Genomic DNA, 22,694 nt, shown 5'->3' on the forward strand with positions numbered 1-22,694 from the left:
AGTGTGTGTGTGTGTGTGGGGGGGGGGGGGGGCACTGTAACAAGAACTGTGAAAAAGTTCTTGCACTACACTTGCACAATTATTTACAATGACATCTGTATTATAAACTCAGTATTTTATTTTTAAATATCTCTGTCATCAGTACAGGTATACTATGACACCTCTAGCACAATATACTTTTTCTTTTTAATACAGCTAGAGCTCTCTTGCAAATTAAGGTTTATTCAAATCACATGATCAACAAAAACAGAATTCATTATCACACACTAAAATAATCCAAGTATGCAAATTTCAAACTGAAGTGGCTCTGTCAACATTCACGCCATTCAATCATAGGATAATGCATCAATTGTTTTATTTTTTTTAGTTTTTGAACTCTTCACTCACATTGCTATAATATGGTGTTTGTAGTTTCCACACACTGAAGTGTGTGAATTCATTTTCCACTGTTATAAAGTCCTTTTATAGCACCAACCTGCTAACTTTACTTTACTTGACTGTATGCCTCCAAATACATTAACATCACGTGTCAAACAAATCTAACGTGCCCTCTGTGTTTAAATCCTGCTTAATGCGCCTCATAATCTGCTCTCTCTATGACCACTCTGGCTCTCTTTCTCAAAAGCTTTCTAAATAAGATGTATAAATAGGCTGATGACACAACTGTGCCCTTCACAAAGACACCGAGGAGAGAGAAAAGAGAGGAGAACAGGACTCTGGCTTTAGTCACAGCCCCTTTTATTCTCCTGCTTTTCAGAAGCACAGGTTAAAAAGCAGCCATCTTTCTTTTCATGTCTCACTCTCATCCCCTTTTTCTGGCTCTCCCTCTCTCTTTCGCTCTCCCCGTTGCGTTCTGCGAAACAGGTCGTCTATTGTGGCGGCTAGCGAAAGGCTACTGTGGCATTTATCAGAGGGGAGGAGGAGGTGGTACGGTGGGGGGAGAGAAGACAAAACACACTCCCAATAAAGAGATAGAACAAGAGAAAGAGAAGAAAGGATGTGTATGAAGGCCACTTTTTTTCCTCCTCTTCCTTCACAAAGCCCCTCCACCCCCATTCCCTTTTCCACCCCCTGCTCCTCCAGGCTAGCTCAGACAAAGGAGGCCCGACTCTCACAATGTGCTCTCTCTCCTTTAGCCGGCACACTTTATATCCTCACTCCATTTACTGCTTCTTGAGAGCACCCACATGTGCATTAAGTGTGTGTGTGTGTGTGCGCACATGCACACATGTTTTCAGGAGTTTGTAATGGTCATGGTGGTGGCAGTGGTGGGGGGAGTCTATATTTGCAGAGGGTCTCATAGACCAAGAGGCCAGGACTCTGAGACGTTACTATGGCAACGCTTTTGAGCAGTAGGAGCACAACAGGTGATTCTGCTGAGGGACTGTTCGTTTCAGCACTGACAAACTGCAGGAGGTCTTTTGCTGTGTGTCTGCGTGCATGTGTGTTTCAGTTTTGCAAGTATAGCTGTGTATGCAACAACCCAGTGCCATAGGTCTTAACCAGCTCCAATAAGCTCGAGATCATGTCTGAAGCAGCTCGCTGACCGCCATAATGACACACCGCCTGGCTCTGCACACAGGCCCGGCCCACGGACCCGACTTCAAAGCATATACATCTGGATAGTGTCTGTAAATAGGAGTACACAAGGGAAGTGCTGCATATGAATCAGAATATGCTCCACTGCCACTTATGTTATGGCTTAGAGAGAAATCTATTCACAAAGAGGCCAGTTCAAGAAGGAGAAAGATGAAAGCAGGGGCGTAAAAGAGCAGTAAAGAACCTCTAGAGATTCTACGGCTAGAATATATACTTTGTTAGGTACACCTGTTCAGCTGCTTGTTAGCGCACATATCTAATCAGCCAATCTCATGGCAGCAGCTCAATGCATTTAGGCATGTAGATGTGGTCAAGACAACCTGCGGAAGTTTAAACCAAGCATCAGAATGGGGAAGGAAGGTCATTCAGAAGCTGATCTACTGGAATTTCCCCACATGTTTAGGGGTTTCAAGAGAATGATCTTAAAAAGAGAAAATATCCAGGGAGCAGCAGTTCTCTGGGAGAAAACCAGCCTGACGAGTCTTGATTTCTGCTGCAACATAGGAAACTCAGAAATTGTCATAAACAACATGAAAGCATGGCTCAATCCTGGTTCAGGCGACACACTTAATCCCTGAAATATCTAAATATAAGAAAAATAAGGGCAATTTAAACAGTACAGTCTCAGTTTTTATACATGATAAATACTGCTGTAGTAAAGAAATAAATCTGTCAGCACAACTCTGTGAACTTAAATTGTAAGAAATAAATGTGTTACAAAAGGTAAAGTTCTGGTAGCTCATTGCCCAGATTGTCCTGTCATTAAAGAAGTTTTTGTTAATTTACAGAAACAGTCATTTTTTCGCTGCAGCCCCACTGTGAAAAACAGAAATTTCTACAGTAGATGGAACCTTTTTGTCATTTAATTGTTATTGATTATTTAATTACCCTGCTGTAGTATGAATCACTATGGGGGAGGTCTCATTAGTAGGAAGAGCTGTAAAACTTATGACAATAAAGGGCCACATCAGTCTTTGCCTGGCCAACACTGGCCCCCCGGGCCTTATGTTTGACCCACCTGGTGTGAGGAATATTTTCTGAGCATTGTTTGAATGCCATAGCCTGTCTGAATTTTGTTGCTTACCCTGCCTGTCCCTTTATGACCTCAGTGTATCCATGTTCTGATGGCTGCTTCCAATAACGCACCACGGTGAGTTCACTGTGTTGAAATGGCCTCCACAATCACCACCTGTGGCAAAAGGGATCCAACCTGGTACTAGCAAAGTGTACCTAATAAAGTGAGAGTGTATCGCAGGTAAAGCAACTATGATTTATCATTTCATAAGTGTAAAAGCAATGTGACAACACGATAAACTTCACCTGCTGCCTACTGTCCGTCGCTAGCTGCCTGAAACACCATGTTTCAATAAACCTTCCGAATTTAAAGGCAGAAGCTTTCACTTGCTGATGCACACTGAAGGAGTTTGGTGATCTGATTCCCGTAAGTGGCATTATTGGCGGCAGAGATGCGGTGTGGTGTGGCCACACTAACATAAAAGTTTGGTTGGATTTAGGCGTTGTGGAGTAAAATGGTTACTTTGCTAAGGCGGACGTTTCTTCTTTACTCATGTCCCTGAACCACAAAAAAGATGCTGTCACTCAACTTTTTAAGCAAGATAAAGGTTTCTCTTACACTTTCTTTAGAGTCAGTGGTAGTGCACTTATCCCCCATGCTACCAAACGACTGAGAAAAAAGAAAAGTCCAGGTGGAAAACTGGATTTACTCATTTTTCTATTAGATGTGCAGGAACAGCTGAAGGTTAAAGTGCTGGTGAACAACCAGACTCGCAAGACCAACAGGACTGAGCACTTTTTCTCCACCAGATCAATTTGAAAGGATTTATGATTTTCTACACTTTTCTTTGTGTGAAGAAAGCAAAATCAGCAGTTCATGGAATCTACGAGCTGTTGCTGGGTAGTTTAATTCCTTTGTTCTCACAACTTTACTGACTGAGCCACGCTGTTACACTGGCTGACAGGATCTTTAAACACTACAAACACACACACTGTACTTTACTGTGATGCACACCTGTGCTGCTGCTGTAAATACTCACTACAGAACCAAATGCATATGAATCCACAGCTGAAAATAGTCCCAAAAAAATGCAGTTTCCTGCTGTTTGTGCCCAGCTGTTTTAGGAAATTACAGAGCCTTTTTTTAAAACTAAAAATGGTCTTTATTTACCAACTTTGTTTTTTTCATTTTGACCACTTGTTGTTAAACACCATTTCTGACTAATGAAGTAGCTTGAAGCGTAATCTAAATATAGTTCTAGGATTTGAAAAGAAAGTTTACCATTCTTTCCAGCCTGCAGGGATCTTTTGTTTTTGGAGGTGACAGGCTGATAAAGTGCTTCAATGCCACATACAGAAATTTATCTGGGTGGTTTCTCCTTCAATTGTGTTAAACTTCAGCCTACGATAAAACTGAGGTACGTGAAAAAGAATTAAAACACAGAAAAAGAAATCCTTATCTGACTGCAGGGGAACAGCAGCGACAACAGCAAATATAATAACAAAGGTTTCGCGTTGGGAACAGAAGCGTGTGCATGCACGGCTTCACCGCTGCTGTAGCTCAGCTTCATCCCTCTCTTAATTCTTAAATTTAGCAATACAACAGTTTGCATGCATGCTCTGTTTGCGTCCCAGGTTTGATTCCTTTAGATTCAAAGAAAATGTAGAGAGGGAGGGATACATGCCAAAGCTGGAGATAGCTTATCTTGCTGCACGGGACATAAAAGCGCGCGCTTGATTTTTCGAGAAGTTATCACGTTCAGCTGCGGAGAGTGGGAGATAAAAGGCCGAAGAGCCTCTGTTACATACTCTGAGGATGTGTGTGTGTGTGCGTGTGTGTGTGTTTTTGAAGCACTTTTTAAAAAGAATCACATTTAAAGAGAGATTGCTACAGAAGATGCTGCTGGAGACCATTTCCCCCCTCTTTTATTGAATGCTAATAAAAGCTAACACCCAACAAATGATATGTCATTAAACAAGTTCAGCCCAGCAGAAGAGTGCTGGCCTGTTTTCCACGTTGCACATACACCACAAAGTCAAACACGCAACCAACTTCTACAAAACGGGCACATAATGTCCTACTGTCGCTTTAGATTTCACTGATTTTAAAAAGGAAATGCAAATCATGCCGGTGGGGCTGTTGCAGAGCAAACAAACGGTCTCTGGTCATTTGCAAATAGCACTGTACACACATACACACACAGACACACACAACAAACAGGTATAGTTTTGTGTTCTGAGGAAAAAAAATTGTTAATTTAGGTTTCACATGACAACAGAGCAGCGTTGTGCAGGAGAAAGTTCATGTAAATGAACCAGGAACGGGTCTGTTTTTATTTGTGCATGCAGAGCTCGGCTATCAATAGAGTGTTTGTGAATTCTCTCAGAAATAAACAAATTGGCTGGAAAAAGGGTGGCAATGAGCCGATCATGCCTTTATCTTTAGCTGCGGCAAACAAAAAAAAAAACGTCCATCCATCTGCACTTCTCTGATGGCCATGCAAATCTATTGGTTAATGCTGAGAAAGTAGTAAAAGGCGTTGAAACATAATTTTAAAAAGGCCTCTATGTCACTCAGCAGTAAAAACAAAAAAAGAAAATTCACACTGTCAGTAAGCCCGATCAGTGCAAGAACTAATGCTAATTATTTATCCGATAATAACAACCTCTTTAACTCACTTTTATCATGTGTAGAGTGCTGCAAAATCCACTCATTACACGTTTATTCCTTTTTTTCTTTGTACCTTGTTCAAATTAAGAGGCACAAAAAACTGTCCACATAAACCTGCTCATTCACGTCCCGCATGCCAAACAATAGAGAGCCGTTATGTGACGAGCATTATGGGAACAAGAGAGACAAAAGAAAAACTCGGTGTATACTTCCCAACAAAAGCTTCCCTCTCAGCTCTACATTCAGCCAAACACACCTAAGTCCTGTAGAAGCTTGTATTTTGACATCGCGTGCTGAATGAACACACGTGCATGCGATGCAGGCGTGGAGAGGAAAAGTTCAGAAAACTTTTCTTCTCCCTGTTTTTCTTCTTTTTTTTTTTAAAGGGATTAGAAAGTGATCAAAAGTAGCATGAGAAATGGGGAGCCAGCGTTCAAGAAGGGTTCCGCTCTTTCTTCTTCAGAGCTGATTTACAGCTGTTGATAAATAGCCTGCTGTGGCTTTGCCCCCCTCCGCTTTACAGCGTATTTTTATGGGCTTATGACAGCATTCACAGACCCATGAGTGCACATTCAAAGCACAGCTGGCAGAATGTAAATGAATGGCATGCGAGGGGCGCAGTGATCCCATCGATACATTAAAAAAAAAAAGTTTAATCTTAAGCCTTTATTGAGTGCTGCTTTACTTATTAGATGCTCTAACAGTGCAATCAGATACAAACACAATAGAAGTCTGCGAGATACTTAACCAGGAGTACACAGCAGGTTTTATGAAAGAAGAGTTTGCTGAGGGAAAAGCAGGTATCTTACCTTGAAAGTGTGTGTAGTACACGGCGCTGTGTGTGTGTGTGAGTGTGTGCAGCTGCAGTGTCTCTGAAAGTGGCCCATCACCAGCGTAAGACTCGCATTTTATCACCCGCCCTGGGTGAGCCTTCCTCTGTGTGTGTGTGTGTGTGTGTGTGTGTGTGTGTGTGTGTGTGTGTGTGTGTGTGTGTGTGTGTGTCCTCTCAAGTCTGTACAGTTATCTTTTCTTCTTTCCTCTACCGAGGCAACAGGTGGAAAGTGTCTTTAGAAAGTCCTGAGAAGAATGATGAGCGATGTTAAAATGAGGTAAAGCCATTGAATGAACCTCTCCACCTTTGTGTTTCCCTCACAAAGACATGACTTCTAACATCTCCACTCGAGATACTTCCATCTCCACTTTTAATTACTGCACTTTCTCACCCCGTTTGCTTCAAAGATAACAAAAATGAATACAAGGTGCACCTTGAAACTTCTCAGCTCATCCGCTCTATCTAAAGCGCCCTCTCTTCAACACATACGCTAAATGTACTACACTTGGCCTGCATGATGGTGATGTACAGAATCATTAAAGACTACATGTTCACGGGTCATGACGGCTTAACACGAGGAGAAGAGGCTGTTAGATAATGCAAAAAAGCCCATTGTGAGGCACAGAAGCTGACTGCAATATCACGTTCCTATCAGGGACATGGTGAAGAATTAACCAGAATAATCACACTTTATAGAAGAGAAGTTCCTTCATCACCACAGGAGCCAGAGGGCAATTTAAACTGTGTAAATCTTAAATAAAAGTACTGCAGCAACTCAAACAGAATCTCTAAGCAATACTGTTAATGAAAAATAAAGCTGCAACTGATCCAGAATGCAGAGATATTCAGGATATTTTCATTTAAAGAAAAGCAGCAAAGCGCATTATTTTAGTCTTGCTTTTCTCATATGTAAAAAAAAGTAACAAAATGCAGTGATCGATTAATCAATGAATCCAAATGCGCTGGAAAACAATACTGTGCATGATTTAAAGCAACAAACAATAAGTCAGTGATACTTTTAAATGAGATAGACACAAGTCAGGCAAACATTAACTTGTTGTATACAGTATATGACTGTTCCATGTTACCAGCTGGGTAACTTCCATTACACACTAAATATAGTAAACTGCTTCCAATATTGTACTCTAAATGTGAACTTACCACAGTATTACTTTTTACATTTTAATTTAATAGTTTTAGACTTTTTCAAAAGTTCTTATAAAAATAATAATAACTGGGATTATATATTTTTTTCAGCATCTAATGATTGATTTGTCTTTTTTTATGTTAAACTGTTAGAAAGTTGTCAGAACTGTGGAAAAAGCAGCAAATCATCACATCAGAGATCAGAAAACGTGCAACTGTGTCGAGCCATTTTTTTTTTTTTTCCTACTAATCAATGTAAATAATTAAAATCTTTTACCACATGCGACTATTCTGCAGTGGGCTGCAGTTATATTTTATATCATGTAGTCACTGCATTTATCAAAACATAGATTTTTTAAAAACTGTTTACCTTTTTCTTATTTTATTATAAACTGGAACATTTGTGAACTGAAGGAAGAACATATCTATTAGCATGTTTAGGCCTACTTTGAAACAAAGCACAGCTGTGGTCAAAACTAAATTGTTTATGACTGTTCTTCACAATATCACATAAACATGTAAAAAATATATATATAATATATATATAATTAAAACCAGAGTAAAGTCTATCCATCCATCCATTCGTTTTCTTCAAGTTGAGAATGGAGCTGCAGCCCATCCCGACTGTCCAGTGTACACAAGTCAGCAGTCTAACGCAGGGCTAACACACTGAGACAGAAGCATTCATGCTCACACTCACACCTACAGCCAATTTAGAACCACCAGTTAACCTAACAAGCATGTCTGGACTGTGGGAGGCAGGCAGTGTACCTGCAGAGAACCCATGCAGGCACAGGGAGAACATGCAAACTCCACACAGAAGGGTCCCAGCTGGCTCATGTGCTTCATACTCAAAATATGTGCCATAACCAAAACAACTGTAGCTACATCCTCTGCAGACCACTCTGAAGCCCGTCTTTATTTGTTCAAATGAATCAAATTAAAAGCAGCCTCATTTCACAATAAATAAAACATATAACAGCTGAATAGCTTTAATATGTTGTACATGCTTTAAGGCAATATGTACAATATACACCTTAAGGCCACTGTTGTTGTGAATTGGGATCCACAGCTCAGCAGACGCAAGATGAGCCATTTATGTGTTTACATCCACTCTAACTACTACACACATTATTTTTTTAATGTGACGTGTATGTAAAAAATGTAAATGACTTAAAGGAACGATAAAGAAAAAAGAAGTGTAAAAATAACCAGTATTCACTCCCAAATTTTCTACTTTTTATGAAAGCCACAGGAAGCCAGATGGGCAAAACAGCCACATGCAGCACCGGAGCCGCAGGTTCAAGACCCTTGGGTTAAGTAAATGACTCAGTTAACTGTCAACTATACTGATGATGGGCTATTATTTCTTTTACATCTCCTAATAAACAGAGTAATAAAACAATGGCCAAACTCTTCACATGTGATTTCATTAGTTCATTTTGGGGGTTTTCAATCCAACTCCGGGGATACACAGGCATGTCTCAGTGGCAGTGTAACAACCATCAGAGAGGCGACACATTTAAACAGCCAACTGTTGCCGCGTCTACAACTCAAGCAGCAGTGCCGTAGCGCTCACAGTTGTTGTGATTCCTCCGAAGGAGAAATGATGGTGAAGGTGGTTTTCTTTCAAGAGATCACAAGCTTCCCCAAACCCAGCATTGTTCTGTGTGATTGGCTTGGCCTCACACTGCGCTAAAGGACAGGACACACACACACACACACACACACAATTATTCTCCATTGTGGTGTTTATCTGTGGACTCCTGGTTCAATAGGATTCAGAGAACAATGTCCAGAGGATATAAGAGGTCACGAGGAGAGACAGAGAAAAAAAACTTAGTCTGCTCCGCTGCCCTGATGGAGACATCCAATGCATAGGAAGTGGTGCACGCACACACACATACACGCACACACATTCCCACATCCACATACACACTGGACACACTGGACACACTGGACTGGCGTGCACAAATCTAGTGCAAGATTTAAAAAACTGATACAAATAATGAACCACTAAATGCAGTAATCTTAAAAATTCAATAGCAGTCAAAATATAATAGATAATTTTCAAAAATAAGGTGGTCTTAGATTAGTATCTATTGGATAACTTTGTTATAGTCCAAGAATGAGTTTTACAGGGCGATCACTGGAGGATGGCAAATGATCAGAAACATAACACAAACCAACATTTTTACTGCAATCAATATATATTAAACCTGCAAAAAAATCTGCCATTACTTTCAAAGTATATCAGCACCTTCTGTTTTGATGATCTACTTAATGTTGCCAAAGTTTCTAAATGAATTTTTTGCTGCTTATTTTACACCAATACTAATATGCAGTATTTGCTAATATCAGCTAATGCATAAATGTTTATCAGCTTTAATTACCATGACATCTGACTCACAGTGTGTGATCTTATGAATCTTAAAATAACTCCAACAGTTTGATAACATGAAGACATATTTGCAAAAGGTATGTTTTTCTAATCCAGGTAGCTACACACAACATATCTCATCAGTCATTCACAACGTACCTTTTTTTTTTTTCCTTTCTTTTTTTTTTACACATACTAAAAATGGTAACGTTCTGAAAAGAAAGATCAATATTTGCCAATGTAACTAAGTTATATCATGATGAAGAAATATTTGGCAACCGTCTTTGGATTTGTAAAACTGACAGTTTTATTTTGGTCTTGTAACACAATCATTTTTGATCAGGACAGTTAGAAAAGTCTTTCAGAAACACCTTTAGGACTGCAACAAAGCAGCACAACAACAACTTCTGGGTATTTAAAAGATTGCTAAGTATTAATTCTTAGAAAACATCTGATGTCTCGCTCCATGACAATATGGTGTTGATACATGAGAGGACCAAACTGTGGCTACAGTTACTTTCACGATTAACTGATTAATTATTTGGTCAATAAACCACTCATTCCAAAACCCTCAAAAGTCTCATACATGCACTTTGACCTTTGAGTTCTGTCACACAATTTTCATTTGGGTGAAAATTCCTTATAAAGAAAACTTCACCCACCCCTATAACACCATTCTTATTTTAAACAGTGATAATGACTTTGAGCTGTGCCAGTGTATGATTATAACAGACACTTGTCAGCCAATTAAAAAGTAGTATGTGCTGAGGCTGCGACACAAGACACAACAGCCAACAAACAGAAACAAAGATGGAGTGAAGGTTCAGGTCACCTTCACCCCCCCGGCATGAACCCATTCACCTGGGAAGACAAAGCTCCAAAAGGAGAAGGTGGGGCTGATGGAGGAATGGGGAGGTGGTGCAGGTGAAGGGTGAAATGGCAAACCACTCCTCGAGGTTATCTCTGTGTGTGTGTGTGTGTGTGTGTGTGTGTGTGTGTGTGTGTGTGTGTGTGTGTGTGTGTCAGAAATAGAGATGAGAGGAGGAAGATAGTGCTGCTGACAAGCAGACTCTTTACATCGGAACTGCGCCGTTCTGTTGGCCACCACAAGGAGTATTAAGGGTGTGTGTGCGTGCAAGTTAAATGATATGAAGATGCAGCATTAAACTAGCCCAAAAAAAGGAAAAGAAAATGAAATGAAAGGCAAGAGCGTGGCGGTGGCAGCAGGGGGTGAGAAGATGGGATTGAAGAGCGAAAGACGACAGAAAGTTGATTGACAGAAAGAAAGGTCAGGGACTCCCCACTGATGGACAGCTTTGTATGCAACCAGCCACTGTAAAGACAACCGCACACACGCACAGGCACACACACACATTCCTTCCATACTTCGTGCTCTGATGTCACCTCTGAACTGTTCCCAGACCTGTGAACCGTTTTCCACCTTTCTAATGCCTGACCCAGTTTAACATGCTGGGGACCCCTGAACACACTTAAAGGAGCCTAAGGTGGGACCTCTGACACCGCTGACCCTCAGTGCTCCCATTCTTTGCTGATCGTATTGAAGAACACCAGTCCTGCACAACAAAGTGCCACTGTTTCCCCACGGCTCTATAAAGTAGAACATTTCTATATTGACAAAATTTCACAGTGGAACAACAAAGAGAACTTTCCTCGCTCTCAAACTTAATGAAGTTCTAATTATTCACTGTCAAACTTCAGTGAATCAGCTAAAAGTGGGGCCTAAGGAAAAAAAGGGTGTTGAAGCCGTTGCTAAAATGTTGACACCTGTGCCTATTCTCGGTGAACCTGCTGACATCCGCTCATTTGCATCTGCCAACACAACTGACATCATCCCCACCACCACCATCATCATCATCACCCCCCCACCACCACCACTAGATAATTGTGTAGCGGAGCAGTGAGGTGGAGTGCAGCGCTCTCATTTCTCGCATAATCAGAGATTTTAAATAAATAAATAAATAAATAAGTCACAAGAGCAGAAGGAGTAGATGGAGTAGCTGGTGGAAGACGGCGGAGAGAAGCTGGTGCAAGTTAGATTAAATGGAAATGTTTGTGAAGTCAGAAGTTGATGAATGGGGTGGAATTCGACTGATCACACCAGAAATTTGAGAGAGTTTGGGAAGTTAATTTTTTTTTTTTTTTTTTTAAGAAAAGACTCCCAGTGAGTTCTTATTAACGACAAAGGTTAATATTTCCACGAAGAGTGACCATCAAGCCTCCACTCACCAGTCCCGGTGCGCCCTGCGCTCTCCACCAGAGAGACAGGGGGGGAATAAACTTCCGTCCTCCTCCTCTTCCACTCCCGCTTTAATTGCTCACCGAATGCAAAGCACGGTGGTTTGGGACAGACGCTCCTCTGTACGGACTTCTGCTCCCGGTCCTTCAGAGCGGAGAGAGTCGGTTGTTGTTGCTGTTTGTGGAGGTGGTTGTAGTAAGATGACGGAGGGGAGTAAGAGACAGGCGGAACACTGCTGCGGTGCGTAAATGTTTTGGAGACAGGGAGCGCGTACACTCACTCACTCCCGGTGACTTTCTGTCTGCTTGTCTGGGTTCCCAACTCTCACCGTCCGCAGCGCCCTGCAGCTCACCTCCCACTTAAAGGGAGAGGGACTGATTTCCAGGTGGCGGTAGTGGGAACACACACGCACTCACACGCACAGGGAGAGAAAGAAAACCAAAGCAAAGAGTGTATCAAGGGAGAAGGAGAGAGTCGATAATCTGTTACTGCCTCCCATGTCGTATTTAAACGCAAATTGACTACACTGTTAATGACTATTGATTGACTAAGCCTCGCCAATTGACAGCCTCTTCTCTTCCTTTTAGATCCATAACCAATCCAACGCCCAAGAGTTTATAGCAAAAATACGGACTTTACAAGTATAAAAGAATGCAGCTATTATTTTCATCAAAGACTAGTCTGTTATCAGTGATTAGTTGCTTGCTTTTTAAAATATCCTGAAACACTGAAAAGTGTTTTCACAGAGCTTCTGGAGTTGCGCTTTCAAACGTCTCAGGGACCGTACCAAAAATTATTGAGGGGTCCAAGAGGGAAAGCCTGGTTTATTTTTGTTGTAGAGGGTATTTAGATTTTTTTTTTTTCATCTCGTTAGTTCATCAGTCCCTTGAGACTTATTTTAACAAAAAAAAAAAAAAAAGTTTTTATCAAAAAAAGCTCCTTTCTTTGCCTCTCACAGTGACATACAGTATCCTCCTAAAGTGTGTTAACAGCAAAGAGTAAATTTCAATGTGTTGACATACTTTTGGTGGATGCTGTATTTATCTGCTCTTTGCAACACTTTCTCCCTCTCAGCTCTACTTAGTCACTCTTCTTGCCATGTTTCCATGCAAGCAATGTAGCATCATTTATGTGTGTGATGAAGAAAGAAAGGGTTTTTTTGTTTTTTGTTTAATGTCTATCTTTACTAGGGTAAGGGTTTTGTGACAAATCCACGTTAAGCAGGGTTCATATAACCAGTTCATATAGCCCAGTAGCTGAGACCAGTTAAATAAAAAAGAAAGAATAAACCATAGTGTGGACAGAGGGCTCCCATCCACTGCTGGTCTGTTTCACACAGCAGCAGCTCAACTAAATTAAGAAGAAACTAAAATGAAATGAAAGAAATGTGTGTGTGTGTGTGTGTGTGTGTGTGTGTGTGTGTGTGTGTGTGTGTGTGTGTGTGTGTGTGTGTGTGTGTGTGTGTGTGTGTGTAGATAAACTGCAGATCTTTAAATTTGGCAGAGTTTTTATGAACACTGCTGCAAGCCAACCTGGCTCTTTCTAGCAGTGATCCCTGCAGCATGCAGTCTTTAAAAGAGGGCACATTTATTTGACAGCTTTAGTTTTCAGCTCGTTTTTTTTTTTTTTTTTTTTAGAAATAATTTTAGTTAATGTGTTATATATGGTTACACATCCCACGACCACACGAGCACCAGCAGAGCAGTTTTACCTGCAGTCGCGTGGTTTCTATTTCAGACGTTCAGGTAATGTTTGTGTGTTGAAAGGTGACACTAAATAGGTGTGCACTACGTTACAGCATGAAGCCTACTGACCCAACGTCAGTTTGTGATGACTCGGGAGTGAGAACGAATCACTATTTGCATGTAAACACAATGAATTAAAGTCCTAAAAATCCTGTGATCTATGCTACCTCCTCCTACAAGCTGGAAGATGCTTTATGACTAGTTTGCACAAATGCGGTGAGACTGTCTTGACGTTTTTCATTTAAAGTGTTTTAAACTGATATTAAACTAAAACATATTTTTTAAATGGTTATGATTAGTTAGTTAACATGTTACCTAATCTCTGACCTTTCCCTCGCATAAGCCCAAACGTTTGTGGTTGTTACACACACACACACACACACACACACACACACACACACACACACACACACACACACACACACAGCATCTTAGTCTCGCACCACTTCACTGTAACTTCAATTCAAAAAAATGCTCCATTTCCTTTCACTGAAAAACTCTTCGCTACTGAAAACTATCCAGGTTGCGATTACATTTCCCAGATAATGTATTTAGGAATCAAAGGAGTTTTAAATGAGCACACTTTTATTGGACATACTCACCTATTAGAGCACTTTATGGTCACTTCTGAAGATGAACTGTTTTCCACGAAGCTGCAGTTTTCCAAGAACACTCTTCTTCCTTGACCTCTGAAGGGGATTATATAAATCAGCCTATAAATCATATGTCATATGTGAACCTCATTTCTGAACAACTGTCCTCTGTTTTCAGTGGTGGAAAAAGGTTCGTTTGGCAATGATGAACAGCAAAAAACCTCCATGATGGATTTTCAAATGTATGCTGTCTGCATTAGAGTGGTCAGGAATGTACAGTACAGTAATGTTATCTTACTGTAATCTGTGTGAATAGTCGTGGCAGTGAAGTAGGCAAAGAAGAAAGAGCACTGCTTCAGAACATCGCACAAATGCGAGTAAAGAAGTGAAGACCTCATATGGAGAAAGAATGAAAGGTAAAGAAGGGAAGAAGGACTCTGTGAGGTCATGGGAGTGCACACAGAGAGAAGGAGATAAAAGGAGGTGCGGTTCTGTGGGGACAGAGAGAGAGATACAGAAAGAAAGCGAGAGAATGAAAGAGAGGGAGAGAATGAGGTGGAGAGAGCTTGGCTGTGAACTGGGGAAGCTGATGTGCCATTTCTAATCCCTCCTGTTCGTGGCTTTGTGCCGTGGCCCAGCAGGAAGTGGGAGCTGGGCAGACAACAATTAACAAAAGAGCTGTGAAGAATACAATTAGCCATCAATGGCCAACCACGGGCCTTTGTGCCTGTCACCATGGAGACGGCACAACACCACTATACCCAGATTACAAAACCCTTTTCTACACTTCTCTTCTTTCTCTCCATCTCCCCTTCTCTCCTTCACCATTTCCCTTTTGCTGCACCTTTTTCTTCTGCTTTTTTAAACTACCGTCCAATTTTGCACTTCAGTTTTTCACCTTCTGTGTGTCGTATATGGATTTGAATGTCCTGCTATGTAAGTGAACATGAGTGTGCCTTATGTGCGTCGAGATGCTATCTGTGTCACCTGGCTACGTGACCGACAGTCTTCAAATTCAAGCACCAGCACATCATTTTGCTAAAGTGAAGCTGTCCCGTCAGCATTAATCAAGGCCAAATCGCTAATTCACAGGGATCCTCTTACTTTATGTGGCCTTTCAGAGACACCATAAATGGAGCAGAGACGACACTCAAAGAATCCTGAATTGAAATCTATTTGAGAATTCTGCAACAGAAAAGATGGTACTAGAACTACAACTTCCGGCTGGGAAAAGCATTTTAAAACCATACTTAGGGGCAAAGTCAGTAAACTTAAAATGTTTTTTCATTTGATTTGTCTCACTTGACTATGTACGAGGTGTGCTGTGTTAGCTATGAGTGGGGGAGGGACTGGCGGGCTGTGTCACCATGTGATGTAACATCCATGGAGCATATACCTGTCATCTCAGCTCTCTGTAGCCATAGAATTCTTTTTTAACATGCTTTTGAATAGATACCGTCTGTTTCAGATCGTTCAGCAATGAGCAGAGGAACAAACCAAAGTGAAATGTCTGGTCCAGTTGGGGAAAACTCCCATCAGACGCACCAGGAATGCTGCAGCAAGTGTGTGGAGATGAGATTATGCTGCAGTCATGTGGTACAAGAGGTTCAAAGAGGGATGGGAGCATGTGAACGAAGACCTCAGGAGTGGAAGCCCTTCATCAAGCAAGACGGAGTCCAACGTTGAGCGTGCCAGACAGATGGTGCGTGGGGATCGTGGGGACCAAATCTTCAGTGATGATCTTCCATCATCACTGAAGATGGTACACGACTGTCCCTGGTCGTGTACCACTCATTTGCGATCAGTCTAACAGACAATCCCCATGCACTATCAACACACTCAATGTTGGACTCAGTCCTGAAGACCTTCCATTCCTGAGGTTCTTTCACATCCTTGCGTCCCTCTTTGGACTTCTTCTACCAAACATGTGAGTGTGACATCATCTTATCTCCATGCACTTGCTGCAGCATGGAGTTTTCTCCAAATGGACCAGAAATTTCAGGTTGGTTTATTAGCTGTGCTCATTGCTGAGCGATCTGAAACAGAGGACATCCATTCAAAAACATGCTAAAAAAATTCAATGGCTACAGAGAGCTGAGATGACAGGTATATGCTGCCTAGATATTACCTCATGGTGACCCAACCCACCATAGCTAACACGGCACACTCAGTACACTCAGTGGAAAGCCACTTTTGACTACAGCAGGTAGCTCCACAGTTTGATTTAGTTTTACACCAGATGCACTTCCTAACACAACCGCAAAGGGGATTTGTATTTCCGGCTGGAACTGAACCAGCAGCTTTTTTGTGTAAACCACTTCACTATGGAACCACTATTAAAGTTAATTCAAATAATGTTTAAAAAAAAAATACAAACAAACAAAATTGCCCAGAGACATTTAAGACTTCTAAAGTTGATTTCTACATGGTCAAACATAGGATTTGATTCCAAGATCATTCAAAAAGGGCAAGCCTAGCCTTTTTGAGAGTTGGTGGCCATTTTGAATTTTCAAATGGTGAATGGATGTTCTCAAATAAGTAATAAAAAAAAACTAATTTTGGTAGTTGTATCCACTTTTAAAAAGAGTTCCCTGGAATGATAGACAGTATGAAACATGGACATAGCTTCTCAGACAGAAGAAAATAAAGTCCATGCAGAAGCGCCTGAAGACCTGCATTCTATTCTGTCACTACCTGATAGCGATAGCTGTGGTTGCAGAAGGACTTCCTGTCCTATAGAAGACTATGGGAAAACAGCTTCCTGCTGAGTCACTTTGGTTCATATTAAATAAAAAAATAAGTCTTGATCATACCATGTTTCAAACTGGGGAATTAGCTGTGATATGAAACTGCACAGTCATTGGCTAAGCAGCTGTCAATTACAAGTCATTAGCCAATGAGCGTGTGTTTCACAGTCAGACCTGCTGTTCCTTGTCACTTCTGGGATTTTGCAACCAAGATGACGATGGCTTCAAAATGTGACTTCAGAAACAAGTGCGTGACGTCACGGTAGCTGCACCCATCTTTTGTACTGACTGGAATAGTCAGTTATCTGCTGCACTAGCTGGATTGCTTAAGTGTGTTATGTTTTGGATAGCTTTCTGCTCATGCTGTAGCAGTAACAGCTTTTAATGTTTTTATGAAGAGCTAAGCATTTTGGCCCTTGCTTAAAGATGATTTTCAGTACAGCAATATCTATCTATCCAGCCACCACCAGGCCCTGCAGCAGCCACCACCAGACCTTGCAGCAGCCACCACCAGGCCCTGCAGCAGCCACCACCAGGCCCTGCAGCAGCCACCACCCAGGCCCTACAGCAGCCACCACCAGGCCCTGCAGCAGCCACCACCAGACCTTGCAGCAGCCACCACCCAGGCCCTACAGCAGCCACCACCAGGCCCTGCAGCAGCCACCACCAGGCCCTGCAGCAGCCACCACCAGCTCCTACAGCGGCTTCCAAGTGACACCAGACAGTGAGGAACTGCCTCTGTTCAGCCAGCGCGCTGCAACAGAACTCTTCCTGACAGCAGGAACCATTCAACAGTCTTTGGATGAGGACACGCTCAGCCCAAAGAATAACCCACAGAGCAGCCCAGATGTGCTATACATCAAGGGAGATCCAGTGTGGCTAACACCTTCAACAATTACCAGCCATCATTCTGCACCATAGTGCAGCAGCAAGTACTATCAGACTCTTTGGCAACCAATGCCTCTAACAGCTATCTAAACTTTAGTAGTAATTCCCTCTTCAGTATTTTTCTCTAGCTGGCGTGTGTTTCCTAGTTGCCAGTATGCAGCTCTCATTTTTACCAAATGCTGAAACAAACTGCAATGATCTCTTTGAAAGGGACCAGATTTGTTTCCGGATTACACGTGCCATACTACCCCAATGGCTCTTTTATCTTCTTAACAGCTCTGTTTTATACATACAACTCTTGAATAATGTTCTTAAAATATATATTTTTCCGTTCCTTTACTATGTCTTATCTCCGAGGCTTTTATCTGCCCGGAGAAATTTTATTCTTAGCTGCGCTCTCATTTTATTACTTTTACTACTCTCTGGTAACATACATGTAAACCCAGGTCCTTGTAGTAATTTGGATACTGCATCATCTGCGGAACTCTCTTATGATGATTTTCGATCCCGCAGCGGTTTGGGCGTTCTACACCTCAATGCAAGGAGTTTACTGTCTAAAATGGACCAACTTAGGGTGTGGGTTGATTGTGCTAGACCTGAAATTGTGGTCATCACAGAAACATGGTTACACAATTCCAACAATTACCCAGATCTATACTTGTCTGGTTATTCTCTCTACCGACAGGATAGAAAGACTAAGGGTGGTGGTGTTGCTATCTTTGTTAAGGAGCGCTTTCATTGCTCTATAGTCCTGCAAAGATCTATTGCAAAGCAGCTTGACTTGTTGATTTTAAGAGTGCAAATATCAAAAAATTTCTCATTAACAGTAGCAGGCTGTTACTGTCCCCCCTCAGCCCCTGCCTGTGCTCTTCAGTCTCTAAGTAGCCTCATAGCCCCCTTTTTAAGATCGGAATTTCTCTTATTGGGTGATTTAAATTGGGATATGCTAAATCCACCTGACACAGTGCCTGATCAATTTGACTCTTTAAACCTGTTTCAAATCATATCCCAACCAACCCGTTACAGTACAGCAAATGCTGTTAAAGCTTCTTTAATCGATGCAATTTACACAAATTATCCTCATAAGTATCAATCAGGTGTTTTTTGTAGTGATATTAGCGATCACTGCTTCATTGCCTGCATTTACAATCATCGGTGTACTAGATCGGATGGGCGGATAATCAACAATTCTTAAACATTTTAATGTTCAAGCCTTTCTGCACGACTTGGCAGTTATCTGCTGGGACAGAATTGAACATATCCCTACAGTGAATGAGGCATGGTCTTTGTAATGCTTGAGCATTACTTTGAATCAGCAACTGACCGACATGCTCCACAAAAATGTCTCAGAGTAAAAGCCCGAAGTAGTCCCTGGCTTTCTCGCTAGCTGGTTACGCTATTGCAGTAAAAGAATACTGCATGGCGCAAAGCCCGTCAATCCAGCCTTAAGTGTGATTGGCTCGCCTACCGCCAAGTTCGCAATAAGGCAAAGCAAATACTTCGTCAATCTAAGTCAAACTACTTCAAAAGCCAATTTACTCAAAGTGCTTCTAATCCTCAGCTGTTCTGGAAAATTACTAAACAACTGGAGAACAAGCTTGCAGTATCACCAAAGTTTCTCTCAGTGGACAATACCATAGTAATAGGTAAGGAGTGCTTGGCCAGCTTGTTTAACGAGCATTTTACGAAAATTTGCCCTGCTCCCGTTTCTTCATCCGCTTGTTCAAATGCTAATTTTCAACTTCCTAATTCAATATCAAAATTTTCTTTTCAGCCCCTAAAAGTAGCTGAGGTCAAGAAGGAATTATTATCCCTAAATCCCAGAAAATCAGCAGGCCCTGACGGTCTTGCCCCATTATTTTTTAAATATGGTGCCCCAATTATTGCAGGCTCGTTGACGGACATTTTTAATCTCTCTCTCTTATCTGCAGACATCCCTGTGGAGTGGAAAGCTTCTATTGTCCACCCCCTATTTAAGGGCGGCAACCAAACTGATTTCAATTGCTATAGACCTATATCCATTCTTCCATGTGCTTCCAAGATTTTTGAAAAACTATTAAACAAACAACTGACTGATTATTTGGAAGAGGATAAAATCCTATCCAATGATCAGTCTGGCTTCTGTACAGGTCATGGTTGTATCACTGCCGTTCTAAAAGTCCTTAACGATATAACTTCAGCTCTAGATCATAGGGAACACTGTGCTGCTATTTTTTATCAACTTAGCTAAAGCTTTTGATTCTGTTGACCACACACTCTTATTACAAAGACTAAACTGCATTGGAATTTCGGGTCGATCGCTTGACTGGTTCTCCAATTATTTATTTAACAGGTCCCAAAAAGTAAAAATTGACTGTCATGTCTCTCAGTCGCTTCCGGTTCTTACTGGGGTACCTCAGGGCTCAGTACTAGGCTCAACTCTCTTCTCAATCTTTATTAATGAAATTCCTCTTGTAGTTGAAGGGGCATCGGTCCACCTTTATGCAGACGATACTGTTCTTTATGCTTCCGGGGCCTCGCCTGACGAGGTCGTCAATTCTCTCGCCCAAGCATATCACAAATTACATTTGGCTTTAGCTGAGCTAAATCTGACCTTAAATATTAAGAAAACAAAATTTATGTGGTTTGGACATGAGGATAGGGCTTGTTTTCCTAAAAATGACTTCATCACTGCAGCGGGAGACTCCATAGAACTAGTTGCAGTTTATAAATATCTTGGAATCTGGCTTGACCCTACTTTGTCCTTCTCAAACCATATTAAGAATTTACAATCCATGGTTAAAGTGAGACTTGGTTTTCTCTATCGAAATTGCACTTCTTTTATCATGGCCACCAAACGTCCCATTATTGAGAAAACCATTCTACCTTTATTTGATTGATCTGCAATACGCTTCGTTACAAATGCCCCTTTTGCAACTCATCATTGTCACCTCTACTCGCTAGTTAATTGGTCTTCCCTGTGCACTCGTAATATTCATTGGTTAACTCTTGTTTACAAAACCATTCTAGGGCTTTCACCTTCATACCTGTGCCAGTTATTGCACCCAAATGCAATCACAAAATATAATACTCGTTCATCACGGTACCTGTTGTTGCAGATCAAAAGAACCAAATCTCGCTATGGCCGGATGTCTTTTGCGTATACAGCTCCAAATGATTGGAATCTGTTACAGAAAACACTAAAAATGACCACACTAGTCTCTGTCCCCATCTTTAAGAGATGCTTAAAAAATGCTCCCAGAGATACCTGTAGGAGTTTAACTTAATGTGTCAATTTATTTTTGTGCTGTAATATATATATATATATATCACAGTGTTAAATAGAAATAGAAATATATATATATATATATATATATATATATATATATATATATATATATATATATATATATATATATATATATATTAGGGGTGGGACTCGATTAAAAAAATTAATCGAATTAATTACAAGCTTTGTAATTAATTAATCGAAATTAATCGCATTTCAATATTTGACATGATAAATATTAATTTAAGTTTGGTTGATGAATAAATCAATATACATAAGCTTAAACTTCAAAATTTTGTTTATTTTCCCACCAGTCTACTACACAGACCAATGAAGGGTGGAAGTGCTCCTGTAATAAGCAAACTCCTGAAATTAAAGTTAAGCATCATAACTGGATAGTTTTATTCAACATTAATGTCTCACTTGTTATAGTTGGAAATTAATCATTCTCTCAGCTGTATTCCTTGATGTTGAAATGTGTTATGCTTGTTTTAACAGCTTATTTTGAATTAAAGACTTAAAATTAAACCACAAAAAGGAGAAAAAGTTCGTTCTCCGTTTAACAGCTGCTTTTACACAGCTGTGCTTCACACTCACGGTTGCTAGGCGACATGAGCTACGCAGAGGTGACGGCAGCTGATATGAAGGCTAGCTGCTCACTTCCGGCCTTTGTGGTGTTCGTGGGCTGCGAAAGACGTGGGCCGGGTCCTTCGCAGGATGCGGCGCCTAATTTGGACATTGTGCGTCGATATAATCTGTATGCCGGGAACTCGCGCACTGAGAAACGTTCCACGGTGCAAAGTGCGATTAAAATGCGTAAAAATTTTTAACGCGTCAATTTCCCCATAATTAATTAATCGAAATTAACGCGTTAAAGTCCCACCCCTAATATATATATATATATATATATATATATATATATATATATATATATATATATATATATATATATATATATATATTTGTTTTTTGGTTTTTTTTGTTTTTTTTTTGTTTAGTGTGTACATGTTTTCTTATATGAAATGGAACTCTCCTTTTCTCCCCCGAAAGGCTTTGCCTTTCCCAGGCCACAGTTGTAAATAAGAACATGTTCTTAATCTGTCTGCCTGGTTAAATAAAGGTTTAAAATAAAATAAAAAAATCAAAGCCAAGCATTATAGTTCCACAGCTGCCAGTACTCTAATCCATGAGCATATGCAGGCTCATGTCCAACACAACAGCTCTCATACTTTGTAGGAATGTTTCCCGCTTCAGCTGGTTGCAGAGCAATGAGTAGAGGACCACTGGTTTCCAGAGGTACTTTCCTGAGACGCCTCTCTGTCTCCGGTTCATCCAAAGTGTCTCATCTTCAGTTTGACTTTATTCCTTGTTTGAGGATGTGGTTCCAGCCAACCATCAAACTGAAATGATTTGTGACTGTCGTCATAACAGCCCAAGGGATAATTCACCTTTGCATTTATCTGCCGAGTTTCCGAAAAATCAGAGTTACGGGTAAACAAACCAGCTGGGGCAGATAAATGGTCACAGTGATTAGATCAGTATTCCAGAATGAAG

The 22,694-nt window shown here is 40.9% G+C and overlaps 1 protein-coding gene across 2 annotated transcripts in view; it reads right to left on the bottom strand.

Moving 5' to 3' along the window:
* The window catches only part of sox13 (SRY-box transcription factor 13), a 51,494-nt gene extending 39,311 nt beyond the window's left edge, over positions 1-12,183 (bottom strand). For both annotated transcript variants that reach the window (XM_030729526.1, XM_030729525.1), the window contains exon 1: positions 11,890-12,183. The gene's annotated coding sequence lies outside the window, so the exon portion shown is untranslated. The remainder of the gene's footprint in view (positions 1-11,889) is intronic.
* Positions 12,184-22,694: the final 10,511 nt, after the last annotated feature.

Source organism: Archocentrus centrarchus, chromosome 5 (genome assembly GCF_007364275.1).
Source record: "Archocentrus centrarchus isolate MPI-CPG fArcCen1 chromosome 5, fArcCen1, whole genome shotgun sequence".
Taxonomy (NCBI): domain Eukaryota; kingdom Metazoa; phylum Chordata; class Actinopteri; order Cichliformes; family Cichlidae; genus Archocentrus; species Archocentrus centrarchus.